This window comes from Asparagus officinalis, chromosome 1, assembly GCF_001876935.1.
Source record: "Asparagus officinalis chromosome 1, Aspof.V1, whole genome shotgun sequence".
NCBI classification, from domain to species: Eukaryota; Viridiplantae; Streptophyta; class Magnoliopsida; order Asparagales; family Asparagaceae; genus Asparagus; species Asparagus officinalis.
In genome coordinates, this window is record NC_033794.1 from 81897468 (window position 1) to 81908607 (window position 11140).

An 11140-nucleotide genomic window follows, 5' to 3' on the forward strand; every position below is an offset into this window, starting at 1 on the left:
GTGGGCCTCACTATCTTTTTCTTACAAAATTAATAATTTCTGCCAACGTCTTGCGAAAATATAAGGGACATCCACAAAAATATTTCACCAAACATCTCCCAAACAAATGGCTTGTTACGAGACATACCCCTTAAATAATGGGTATATACAAAAATAAACACAAAATTCTAGTATTTAGAAAACTACCCCTTAAATAACTTTGTTAAAAATTGCCTCTAATATTAACAAATCAAACTTGGTGCGATAAAAGTTTGACCGCACTGTCAATAATTTTTACATTATGATTATAAAATAGCTTTTCAAAGTTGATTAATTGATTTGAGGTAATTTTTTTAAATTTGATGATTTGAGGGGTAAGTCTGCAAACACTGAGATTCAGAGGGTATTTTTAAAGAAACCCATGATATAAGGTGTGTAAATGCAAATAACCCAAAAAAAAGCTGAAAAATTCAACGCATAGAGAAAACATCCAAAATATTCAATTACCAAACCTCTCGTATTTCACAATTTCCAGAAAAACCAATTCGCAATCACAAAAAAAGAAAAAAGCTGAAGTTTTTAATCCCCACATCAAATTATGTCTGAATGTCAAAAATCAAACTCCAACTTAACGCCAAGAACCAACTGCCGTCGTCTCATCTGTGCGCCGTCACAAGCGTCTCGATGAATCTCAACCCGTCGAATCTCGGTGCGAATTTCTCGACCTCGCCTCCCTCCCTCGATCCAGATCCCATTTCTTTCCTCTTTGAACCCTAAAAATCCATTAAAAAAAAGACAAAACTAACCTTCACTTCCAAAGCTAAAAATTCCAAATTTGGTAAAAATACTGTGTAATTGAAAATTCAAGAACTTCCAAAATCGGTAATAGTCTAAGAATAGTGATCGAATTCTATGTAAAATACCTCGTGAGAATCAGACGGGAGCTTGGAATGAAGCGCCGCCGAAGAGGCGGCAGCAACGGAGACAGCGATGACGCCGGCCTTCTTCATCCTTCAGTTTCAAATTCTCGTGGAAATGTCTCGCCGGCGAGATCTCGGGCCGCGACCTATACACCTTCAAAAATGCCGCGGGGACTTTGTTATTAAATTTCCTCGCCCTGGTCATCGCTTTTATATTGGCTTGGAAATTTTGAAGCGGATTTAATTGCGATTTGGGTTCCGAAGTGGAGATTCTTTGCGTTCCACAGCCTGCCATATGTGGGGACCACGAGCGCCAACTTAGCCGGAGCGTCGCTATGCTAGCCTTCGGGCCAAGGATCCACTGAGTACGCGACACGTGTCCCAGTTGTTTAAAAATCTGTGATACTTTTCTTCGAAACGTGCAACTGCCTGGGCTCGACGCCGTTGGTCGACCTCAGCATTTTAAAAGGCGTGTCTGGCTCTGTGATTTGAGATTTTGATGTTTGGAAGGAAGCTTTTTTTTTCCCCCACATTATTTACAGTCTTTTCAATTCTAGCCTCGTTAAATGACTTTCAAAATAAACTAAAAAAAATTGTGTCAGCTTTGGCCTATTTTTTATCAATTATAAAAAATATTAAAATTAAATCAGGTTTGAACCTAATACTGTTTTAGTAGTTTGCCAAACAAGACTCTAAAGTCACTCTGGTAAGTAAAAAACTAACATGATTTAGTTTTGGACTACACTTGTTGATGCTTGTTGACAAACAGTCGATGAGGGGTCTCCCCATAGAATGCAGTTTCGATCCTGACGACGCTGAGGAGAATGAGGAAGATTGATGTTGAGGCCGACTCCCCCTCCGACTTTACGCCCGATCCTTCGACTGGAATTCCTGATCTTTCTGTACAGACAATGACAAACCGTTGGGAGGGCGGAGACCGTTTCCCCCATGGTACCTCCGACGGTCAAGTCAATATGAGAGCTTGAGTGGGGTTTGCGGGATGGTCATTGGGCCATTGAGGTCCTTGGAGCATACTCTTTTGAGAGTTTTTTAGTTCTTTTTAGCAAAGATTGATTTAGAGTTTTTTCTGTGAAGAAGAAGTTCCCCTAAAAACTTATTCAAGAATGAACAAGATCAGGCCCCCTGCTTAGAATTAGGCATTTCTTCTCAGAGAAGAAAGTGGGCCTTACGGTGGGCGCCAAACTATTGATGCTCGTGAGCAAACAGTCGATGGGGGCTTTCCGCCGTAGGATGCAACTTCGATCCTGACGGCACCGAGGAGAAGGGAGAGGATGAATGTTGGGGCCGACTCCTCCTCTGACTTTACTCCCGATTCTGAGCATGCAGGGTGAGCTGATGACCTGCACATGTAAGAATTGTAGGAGTACGTGGCTAGTTTCCCCCGTGGTACCTCCGATGGTGAAGTCACCTGTGGAGCTTGAGTGAGATTTGGGGGAAGGTCCTCGGGCCATTGAGGTCCTTGGAGCGTACTATTTTGAGAGTTTTTTAGTTCTTTCTTAACCCAGGTAGGTTCGTGGTTTTTTATGAAGAAGAAATCGCCAAGCAAAAGTCACTTACCCCCTGCATTCCTCTTTTCTCCTCCTTTTATAGTCCTTTGTCGCTGAGAGGTTGACCATCGGCTTTGACTATACACAGGAGGCGGCTGAGAGGTGAGCAGTAGAGCTGCTGAGTTACCCTTCTCCTTCCAGATATCGGCTGACGATTGGAAGGGAGGTCACTCAAGTACATGAGAGAAATGACTTCTCAGTACCCTGGATTTGTCAGAAGAGGCAGGACATAGAATAGGTTGGTTGTTTAGCCGTCCTCTCTCCAAATGGCGAGGACGGCTGGCGGTTGGAGGAGAAGTCATGTGTGTACAGGAAGCATCATGGTAATCTTTGGGAAGTGACCTGTAAGCAGAATAAGCGGCTTGGACACAAGTTTTGTCAGAATGAAGATTTTGATGGGACTGGTCAATACTGTTGTGTCGATTGACATCTGAAGTGAGCCTGGTTGGATCTTGTCCCTTTAGTCGAGGCGGGTTAGCCTTCGAGCCATCATTATGATTTGTCGACCCGATAGTCGAGTAAGCTTTGGGTTGGGTGTGTGGCCGAGTCATCTGCTCGAGGAGTCGTCTTGATTGCGAAGGGGCGACTAAACCCGTACTTCGAGTCGTCATGATGACCCTTGGTCGAAAAGAAGGCTTGTCTGCTCGTCTGACCAAGAGACTTGACATTGGCTGGGCTTCTGGGCCTCTGAGATTGTTTGGACCATTTCTCTTTAAGCTTATGGAGACATTTTCTTGACATTTTCATCCTCAGATGGTAAATTACCATAACAACACTTATTAGCATAGATTAGAATGAACTAGTTTCTTGGTTTTGAGTTGAACCTAGTTTGATTACTTTTTAAATGAAATTGGTCTGGTCTTAGTTGGTGCCTTTCTTTTCCCTTTTCCAATGCTTTTTTAGGGTTATAGCAAACCAGTTCCATTTCAAACTAAGAGGGACAATAGCAGGTAAGAAACAAGTTTGAATCCTCAAGCCCTAATTTTTCAAACTTTGGAAAGAAACAGTGGAGAAAATTCTCTTGATTTTAATAATTGAAAAGATAAATCTTGATTTATAAAAGGAACTAATATTTATAGCCAACTAATTCTATCCTAACCCTAATAAAAAAGAAAGTCTGAAATTAAAAGGAAATAACCAAAAATATGAAACTTTCCTAATTTGTTTCCGAATCGACACGAGACATGGCGAGTAGTAACGCCTTTCGTGTCGACTTACATGTGTCGACTAACACCGCCCCTCGTGTCGACTGGGATGTGTCGACTAACACCGCCCCTCGTGTTGACTGGGGTGTGTCGACTGAGTATGTAGAGTAGTCCCACCTTTCGTGTCGACTCGCAGGTGTCGACTCGTCCTGTCGTCTATCGTCTCCTCGAGTTGTCTGTTCGTCTCGGCTGGGTTGCTTCGCCTCGAGTCGTCATCTCGATTCGCCTGGTTTGTTGTCGTCTCGTCTGGTTTGAGTCGAGTCTCGTCTCGTCCATCTGTTTAGTCGTCTCGTCTCGGGGTCTCGTCTCGTCCATCTGTTTAGTCGTCTCGTCTCGTATTTCAGTCATCTCGTCTTGTATCTCCTGTATCACTAGACTATTGGGCAAAATTTCTCTCAGCTAAAACTAGTTTAATCAGTTGGCCAAACACGCCCCTATGCTTAGGCTTTAAACTAGTTTTTTCTATTAATCCCTAGTTAAGCAAAATTTAGTCGAAACACACGATTCTATTATGAAATTGCCAAACATAATTTAAGAGCATAAGTCTAATTCATAATAGAATCGTGTGAAGTATGATGCAGATGAACCCGAGACCAACTCAACCTAGGTTCGCATTCAGACTAGGCATTGATATTAGGGTAATTATAAGAAAACCCCCTAAACTTTGGACGATTATCGGAAAACACCTCTTAACTTTCAATATATCAGAAAATTCCCCCTTAAGTATAAGCATTACCACAAAACCCCCCATTAACTTTTAGATTTTATCAAAAAAAACCCCTTTAACTTTCATATTTAGTCAAAAAAACCCCTAATTTGTTTTTTTTGGTTTGTGTGTGTGTGTGGGGGGGGGGGGGGGGGGTGGTGGGGGGTGGGGGTTATGGTATTTTGAAAGTTAAGTGGGATTTTCTGATAATTGACCAAAGTTAAAGTTTTTTTTAATATTTAGGCCTTGATATTTCATTGAGTATTGAATTTTATTGGTTTTTCTTCTTAATTAGCATGAAACTAAAGACGTCTAAAATTAATTAAGAAAAAAAAGAAGTATATTATATTAATCCCTTTTTTATAAAATAAATAAATTAGAAAGTTCTGTTATACTATGTATTGTTTTCTTTTTGTTATTTGTTTATTAATTTGACATGTATGATGGCTAGATCAGTGACGAGTTAGTTAAAAGGATTACTTTCTAAAACTCTTTAGTAGCTCTTGGGTCAACGTTTTCAGTTGACTGGATATATTCCTTTGAATATAGGTACTTTATGATGTGTGGATCCACCAAAAATAAGGCTGATTGTATGTCTCTGCTCATTAAAAAAAGGGAACCAACCAACAGAGGGAATCCCGCAAATGTGGAGCCGCCATAATTTCAGGCATGAATTTTTAGATTATTTGAAAATGCGCCTATAAATGTTTATGTTTCCCTTTTAAAGAAAATTCTAATAGGAGAAGCAATAATTAATAAGTTTTTCCTTCAAAATACAGACTATTCTAGTATCTGAGACATCTATTCTAATTTGTAAGACGTGACTCGAACTGAATTTTATACCAATCAAGTTAAACGCGAGTATAAATTTTACACAACACTGTACGAGCCATTCAGAGAAAGAATAATGGGACAGTTAATTAGGAAATTTTTATTGCATGTATAATGTTATTTCTAATTTGTTAAGTAATTGTCTCTTTGGATCTCTCTCTCTCTCTCTTACTACTTTCGGCGGATGATGATGTAGCGCTTTCTCATCCTTTTAAACGGATGGTGGAGGCTACTTGAGAGCAAAATCGCGCCCAGATATTTATGCCTCTCGCTCGCTCGCTTGTTATCACAAGACAATTTTGCTCTCTCTCTCTCTCTCTCTCTCTCTCTCTCTCTCTCTCTCTAGACTACAACATTTATTATGCCAGAGATTATTGTACAACGTGATTAGTCTAGAGAGAAGATCCCGATGTGAGCAGATTATATTGAAGGCTGAAAGAATCCTATTCTCCCTGATTTGGCAAGAGCAGCAACCATATGAAACATAGGATAAGTTGCAGATAATGCTTTCTGTTTTCAGAAACAATTTATAATCCTTCAAGCTTGAATTGAACTCGGTACTGCTTTCGCACTTTGAATCTTCTTCAATAATATGCGATCAATTAAAATTGGACATCCGAGCCCAAATTTATGTGTTTTTAGCCCAATGTGGAGAGGGTGCATTTGGTATCCGAGTAATACCTGTCTTTAGAATTCTTATTCGAAGAATGGGAAACGCAGGGTCCCACTCACTCTAATCTCTCTCCTTATAACCAAATTCTTTCCTTTAAGGGGTTGTTTGGTTCATTTCCAAAAAATTATGGAAAAGGATTTCCACACAAGAAACTTATTCTGTAAAAATTTTAGGATATCAAAGGAATCCAAAACTTTTGTTTGATATGGAAGGATAAAATAAATAATAGGAAATGGTATCCAAAACTGAAGTTTGTTTCACCCTTAAAAAATCGGAAAAGCACCATGAGAGAAAGCATTTCCTGAGCTCTTTTGTGTTTGATTCAAAGCCATAGAATAGGATTTCAACCCCAAAAACTGTGTACACATACCTGTGGTATGATTACCCCTTATTTGTGCATTGCAACGGTAACAACGGCTAGGTAACAGTGTCATTTTCCACTATAAATGCAACCGGGAGTGGCCAACGGAGAGACATGAAATTTCAGCCCCTGTTTAGCTTTCAAAAAAAAAAATTCTTTGCAGGAAACAGAGGAAATTTGCAGCGGTGCTGAAGATGGAGGTACAATATGACAACAAACAAGCAAATGAACTGTATGAAGTGAAGTGCAAATGCAAGCCTAAAAATCCAGAACCTTATCAAGTATTGTCTCAGAGAAATTAGGCTCATGTGCCAATAAAGCCTTGGCCATGCTCTCACTCCAATGTAAAATATGTTGGTTCTGGATTGAGTAAGACATGGACTCGATGAGATCACGCGTTAGTGAATCGCCACTCTTCTTTTTTGATTGAGTTTTCACATTGGAAGTGGAGGTTACTCCACTAGAGGACTTCACATTTTGTGCCTGGGTGTATGTCTGTTCACCACTTGGTACCGCATGCTCAAAATGTGAGGTGTGGCCCTCATCATTATCATTTTCATCGAGATTTACAAACTGTTCAGAAAATTCTGGAGGCCAACTAGAGCCTAGTTTCTTACACATATCTTTGCTTAAATTCCCCCTAGCTTGGTCATCACCGACAATGACACACAAATCATCATAATGAATGAGAGGCGTGTTCAAGTAGTCCTTCAATTTTGCAGAACTATACTTATTGTCCTGTATAAAAAAGTAAGGCAAGTTAAGAAGGCAAGCAAGATACAGTTAAAGATGGCAAGTTAAAAAAGCAAGGCTCATATGCAAAATATCATGATACCTTCGTCCACATATCAAATGACTCTGGATCCATGATGACGATTTTTGTCGTCGGATCATATCCGGCACCACTCATGTTCATTACAGTACGCATATCAAAGAACTTAGACTTCAAGCTCTTCATATGGTTCATCACATTTTCTTTAGTAAATTCAGTTCCACATTGCTTGTTGACTTCATCAGCAGCTACCTTGTATGCATGCATCTTAAAGTTCTTATCAACCTTTAGACCATCTCTTGCCAACTGAGCAAGAAGAGGGATAAGAACATCATCATGCCTTGCATTCCAATACATGTTAGGAACGCCCCTAGTGTTTTGAGCCTTGTCTACAATTGTTGATTTTGATTATTATTTTTTTTTGGCAAAGGCTTTTTTTTTCAAAGGTGATATTGCCTCGACATCAACTTCAATAGACCGCTTCTGTGAAGGGATCTCTATAGAGTGGGTACCACTGTGATGTGGGCTAGGGGTTGCATGCATAATTGGGTGGCTATTAAGCATATTCGTAAATGACATGGGGGGTTGAGTCATACATGGGAAATTATTGTCATAATGGGAGTAAGGTGGATATGAAGGAGAGGGAGCAGAAAAAGGTACATGAGGGAATGAAATGAAGTTCATGTTCATGTGTGAAGGGGGAACTCTAGGGGTTTTAGGGGAAGGGGTAGCTTCGTTGTCATTACCTTTGCTAACATCACCAGAATCAGCCATATTGTAAAGAATAATGCTCCTGTTACACCAAAGTCATATAATGCAAGTATTAAATCAAGCCAAAACTAGATTGAAAATAGACAAATACAATAATAAGTGCAGCGAACAAAGTAAGGTTAAAGCAGCATTTCATGTGAAATATATTGTAAATTACAAGCCACTCTCGTTTGTGTCACCACCCTGATACCTATTACAATAATCTACCCACATAGCACTTGCAATTTCGTCCCTCTTCTCTTTCCATTCATTCCTTGAATCCCTTTCCTCTCTTTGTGTCATATTCTGGGTAAAGTCGACAACATTCTCGTCATCACCCTCATCATCTATCTCGCCATCATCGTCCTCAATATGAATGTCCTTATTCAATAAGTCATCGCCCGGATCAACTGTAGCAATATAGTTATGAAGTATAGAACAAGCCAAAACTATATCAACTTGGGTAGGAAAAGGATAATGAGGCTTTGCTGTGAGGATTTTGAAACGATTCTTCAATAATCCAAAGATCGACTCAATTTTGGACCTTAGTGATGAATGTCGTAAATTGAATAACTCTCTTCTGTTATTTATCGGCCTACCCTTGTGCTTATTTAAATGGTAACGTACTCCACGATAAGGGGAGATGAAGCCAGGCATCGTTGTGTAACCCGCATCACACAAATAATATTTGCCTACAATTATAAACAACACATTGTAGTAAATAGCTATATTTATGTAGATTATAATTGAATATTAAATTTAGTCATTAATAATTAATTACCATCGTAGACCCTCAGCCCATGAGGCTGAGGTCGTGAAAGTGCATCTTGTAACACTCTATAATCGTTTGCAGATCCCTCCCATCCAGCTATTGGCTACAACTGGAGTTTTAGTCTCCTCGAAAACTGTGTGGATCTTACGTATAGCCTTGGGGCTAAGGGATCCGGAGGAGAGGGCCTCCTCGTATTTGGCTTGATCAAACTCGATAATCAGAGTTTCAACGGTCGTTCCAGTGAGATGAACGTCGGATTGCACCACCACTTCTTCGTCAGAGAAGCTTGTCCCCAGCGGAGTCGCCATCTTTTGTTTGTTGGAAATTTGCAGTAAAAAGACAGTGAAAGAAAATTTGACTTGTATTCCTCTCAAAATCAATTACAATTTGGATTCCGATTACAAAAGAGAGGAGAATGAATTTGATTCTCCCCTTTATTTAAAACTGGGTTCTTCACGGTGGCGATGAGATGCCTCCCTCGAATGCTCGCGTCGAGTTTGCTTCTCGTTGACGATCCGAACGTCTTGATTCACTGGAACGTGGTCTTCTCCTCACGATTTGACGCTGTGGAGAACTTGCGTGGCAAGTTTGAAAATAACTCTTAACGAGTTGATAACTCAGAGCGAGTTTTAGAAGAACTTGCAGAGCAAGTTTTGAACTCTGATCGAGTTGATAACTCTGAACGAGTTTGAAACTCTATGGAAGAGTTGATTTAAACCGAAAGTTCGGTTAACAAGCCAAGGAAGAAGCTCCTGTTGCTGGTCTCCAAAACTCTAACAATTCCCCTCCAAAGTTAGCCAAAGATCTCTCCTTTGCTCCCTCCGCAAGAAAAGGATCCAAGAGCCCCAGAGAAAAAGCCCCAAACTCAGTTGAGTTTTTCCCTATTTATAGGGGATTTAGGGTGGTAACTACCCCCTTAATCCACTCCTAAGTGGGGCGAAAATCCCTCAGAACGTGGGATAAACGGTTTTGAAACCGTTCTGTTAGTGTTTTGAACGAGTCAAAACGCTGAAAACAGCGTTCTGGGCCTTAACTCTGCGTCTTATTGATGAGACGCAGAGTTAGGCACTTGCTGGGAGTTGAAAACGCAAGGTTCTGAAAACGCACAGTTCGTGCTGTTTTAGAGATTAACTCTGCGTTTTGATGTTGAAAACGCAGGGTTGAGCCTGTTTTAGGCTGAAAACGCACAGTTCATGCTGTTTTAGAGATTAACTCTGCGTTTTGATGTTGAAAACGCAGAGTTAAGCCTGTTTTAGGCTGAAAACGCACAGTTCGTGCTGTTTTAGAGATTAACTCTGCGTTTTGATGTTGAAAACGCAGAGTTAAGCCTGTTTTAGGCTGAAAACGCACGGTTCGTGCTGTTTTAGAGATTAACTCTGCGTTTTGATGTTGAAAACGCAGAGTTGAGCCTGTTTTAGGCTGAAAACGCACAGTTCGTGCTGTTTTAGAGATCAACTCTGCGTTTTGAGGTTATAACGCTGGTTCGACCTGTGCGCTTTGACTCTGTAATGCAGAGGCGAACCTTAGGCGGGCTTGGCGAGCTTCATGCTAAGTCCAACGTTCTGACGAAGTCCAGTCTTGCAGACGGACTTCAGAGCATAACTTGCTACGAAGAACATGTCATAACTTTCAAACCGTAAGTCGGAATTAGACGAATTATATATGAAAATCGGCTATCTCGACGAGACGGGGCCATCCGAACCAAGCCAAAGGCTTCGGTTCGCTTCCTCCGTTTCGCCAAATTCCTTACGGTTTGAGAGATATCTGCATTCTAATATGAAGAGACCGTCAATTTGTAGTCTCTTTTACCAGAGCTTTGCACAGATCGTCCTCTTGTAATCTCCGTCTTGGCTCCTTGAAAATATGAGAGTCGTCAGATTGTAACTCCCGATGTTGATTGTGAATGCTGTTGAATTAGAGCTTTCATTAGTTGTTGTGAAGGTCGTCAGATTGTAACCTTCTACGTGAAAGTCCTCAAATTGAAGCCTTCTGGAAGTCGTCAGATTATAACTTCCATCATCAGTGTTTGATGGGGGATCAACTATCTATTGTGATTTTTAGACAGCCTACACTTTAACACCACGTGAATCCTGCAGTAGGCCCGTGACTCTCATTATTCTAACCAGATTTTCGAATGCCTGCGGCCTCATTCTAACATAATCCCTACAGCTTTGACTATAGCCCAAAAATACACGGTTGATGTGGGCATTTCTAGATTCTATCTTTTTCTGTTTTCCCTCCCTATGATGACAAGTGATAGTTTTTTTTCTAGCACGAATTCTCATTAAACAAGTCAACACAGTAACGATGGCAGACATAGTGGCATTACTTGACATCCTCATTAGTGTATCAGCATCCATCTCATCCATCTACAACAGTTAAATAAACATTTTTAAACACATGCAAAAGCTTAAACGCAAAGTCATCTCTATAGCTAACCAATTATAAATAAAATTATAGAGAAAATATTGTTAAATATCAGATTTTAACAGAAATTATCTCAACGTATAGCAGTAAACATACATCAGCATAATACTAACGTCTTCAACTAGCAGATAAAAAAAATTTAGTATTGTTTGAATATAACCAAACATCAAACGCAA

At 40.2% G+C, this 11140-nt stretch overlaps 1 long non-coding RNA gene across 1 annotated transcript; it reads right to left on the minus strand.

Annotated features, from left to right (window-relative positions):
- Positions 458 to 1096, minus strand: LOC109843000. The gene is made up of 2 exons (XR_002247480.1): positions 903 to 1096; positions 458 to 752 (listed from the first exon to the last, which is right to left on the minus strand). It is a non-coding gene; the product is annotated as an uncharacterized LOC109843000 (long non-coding RNA).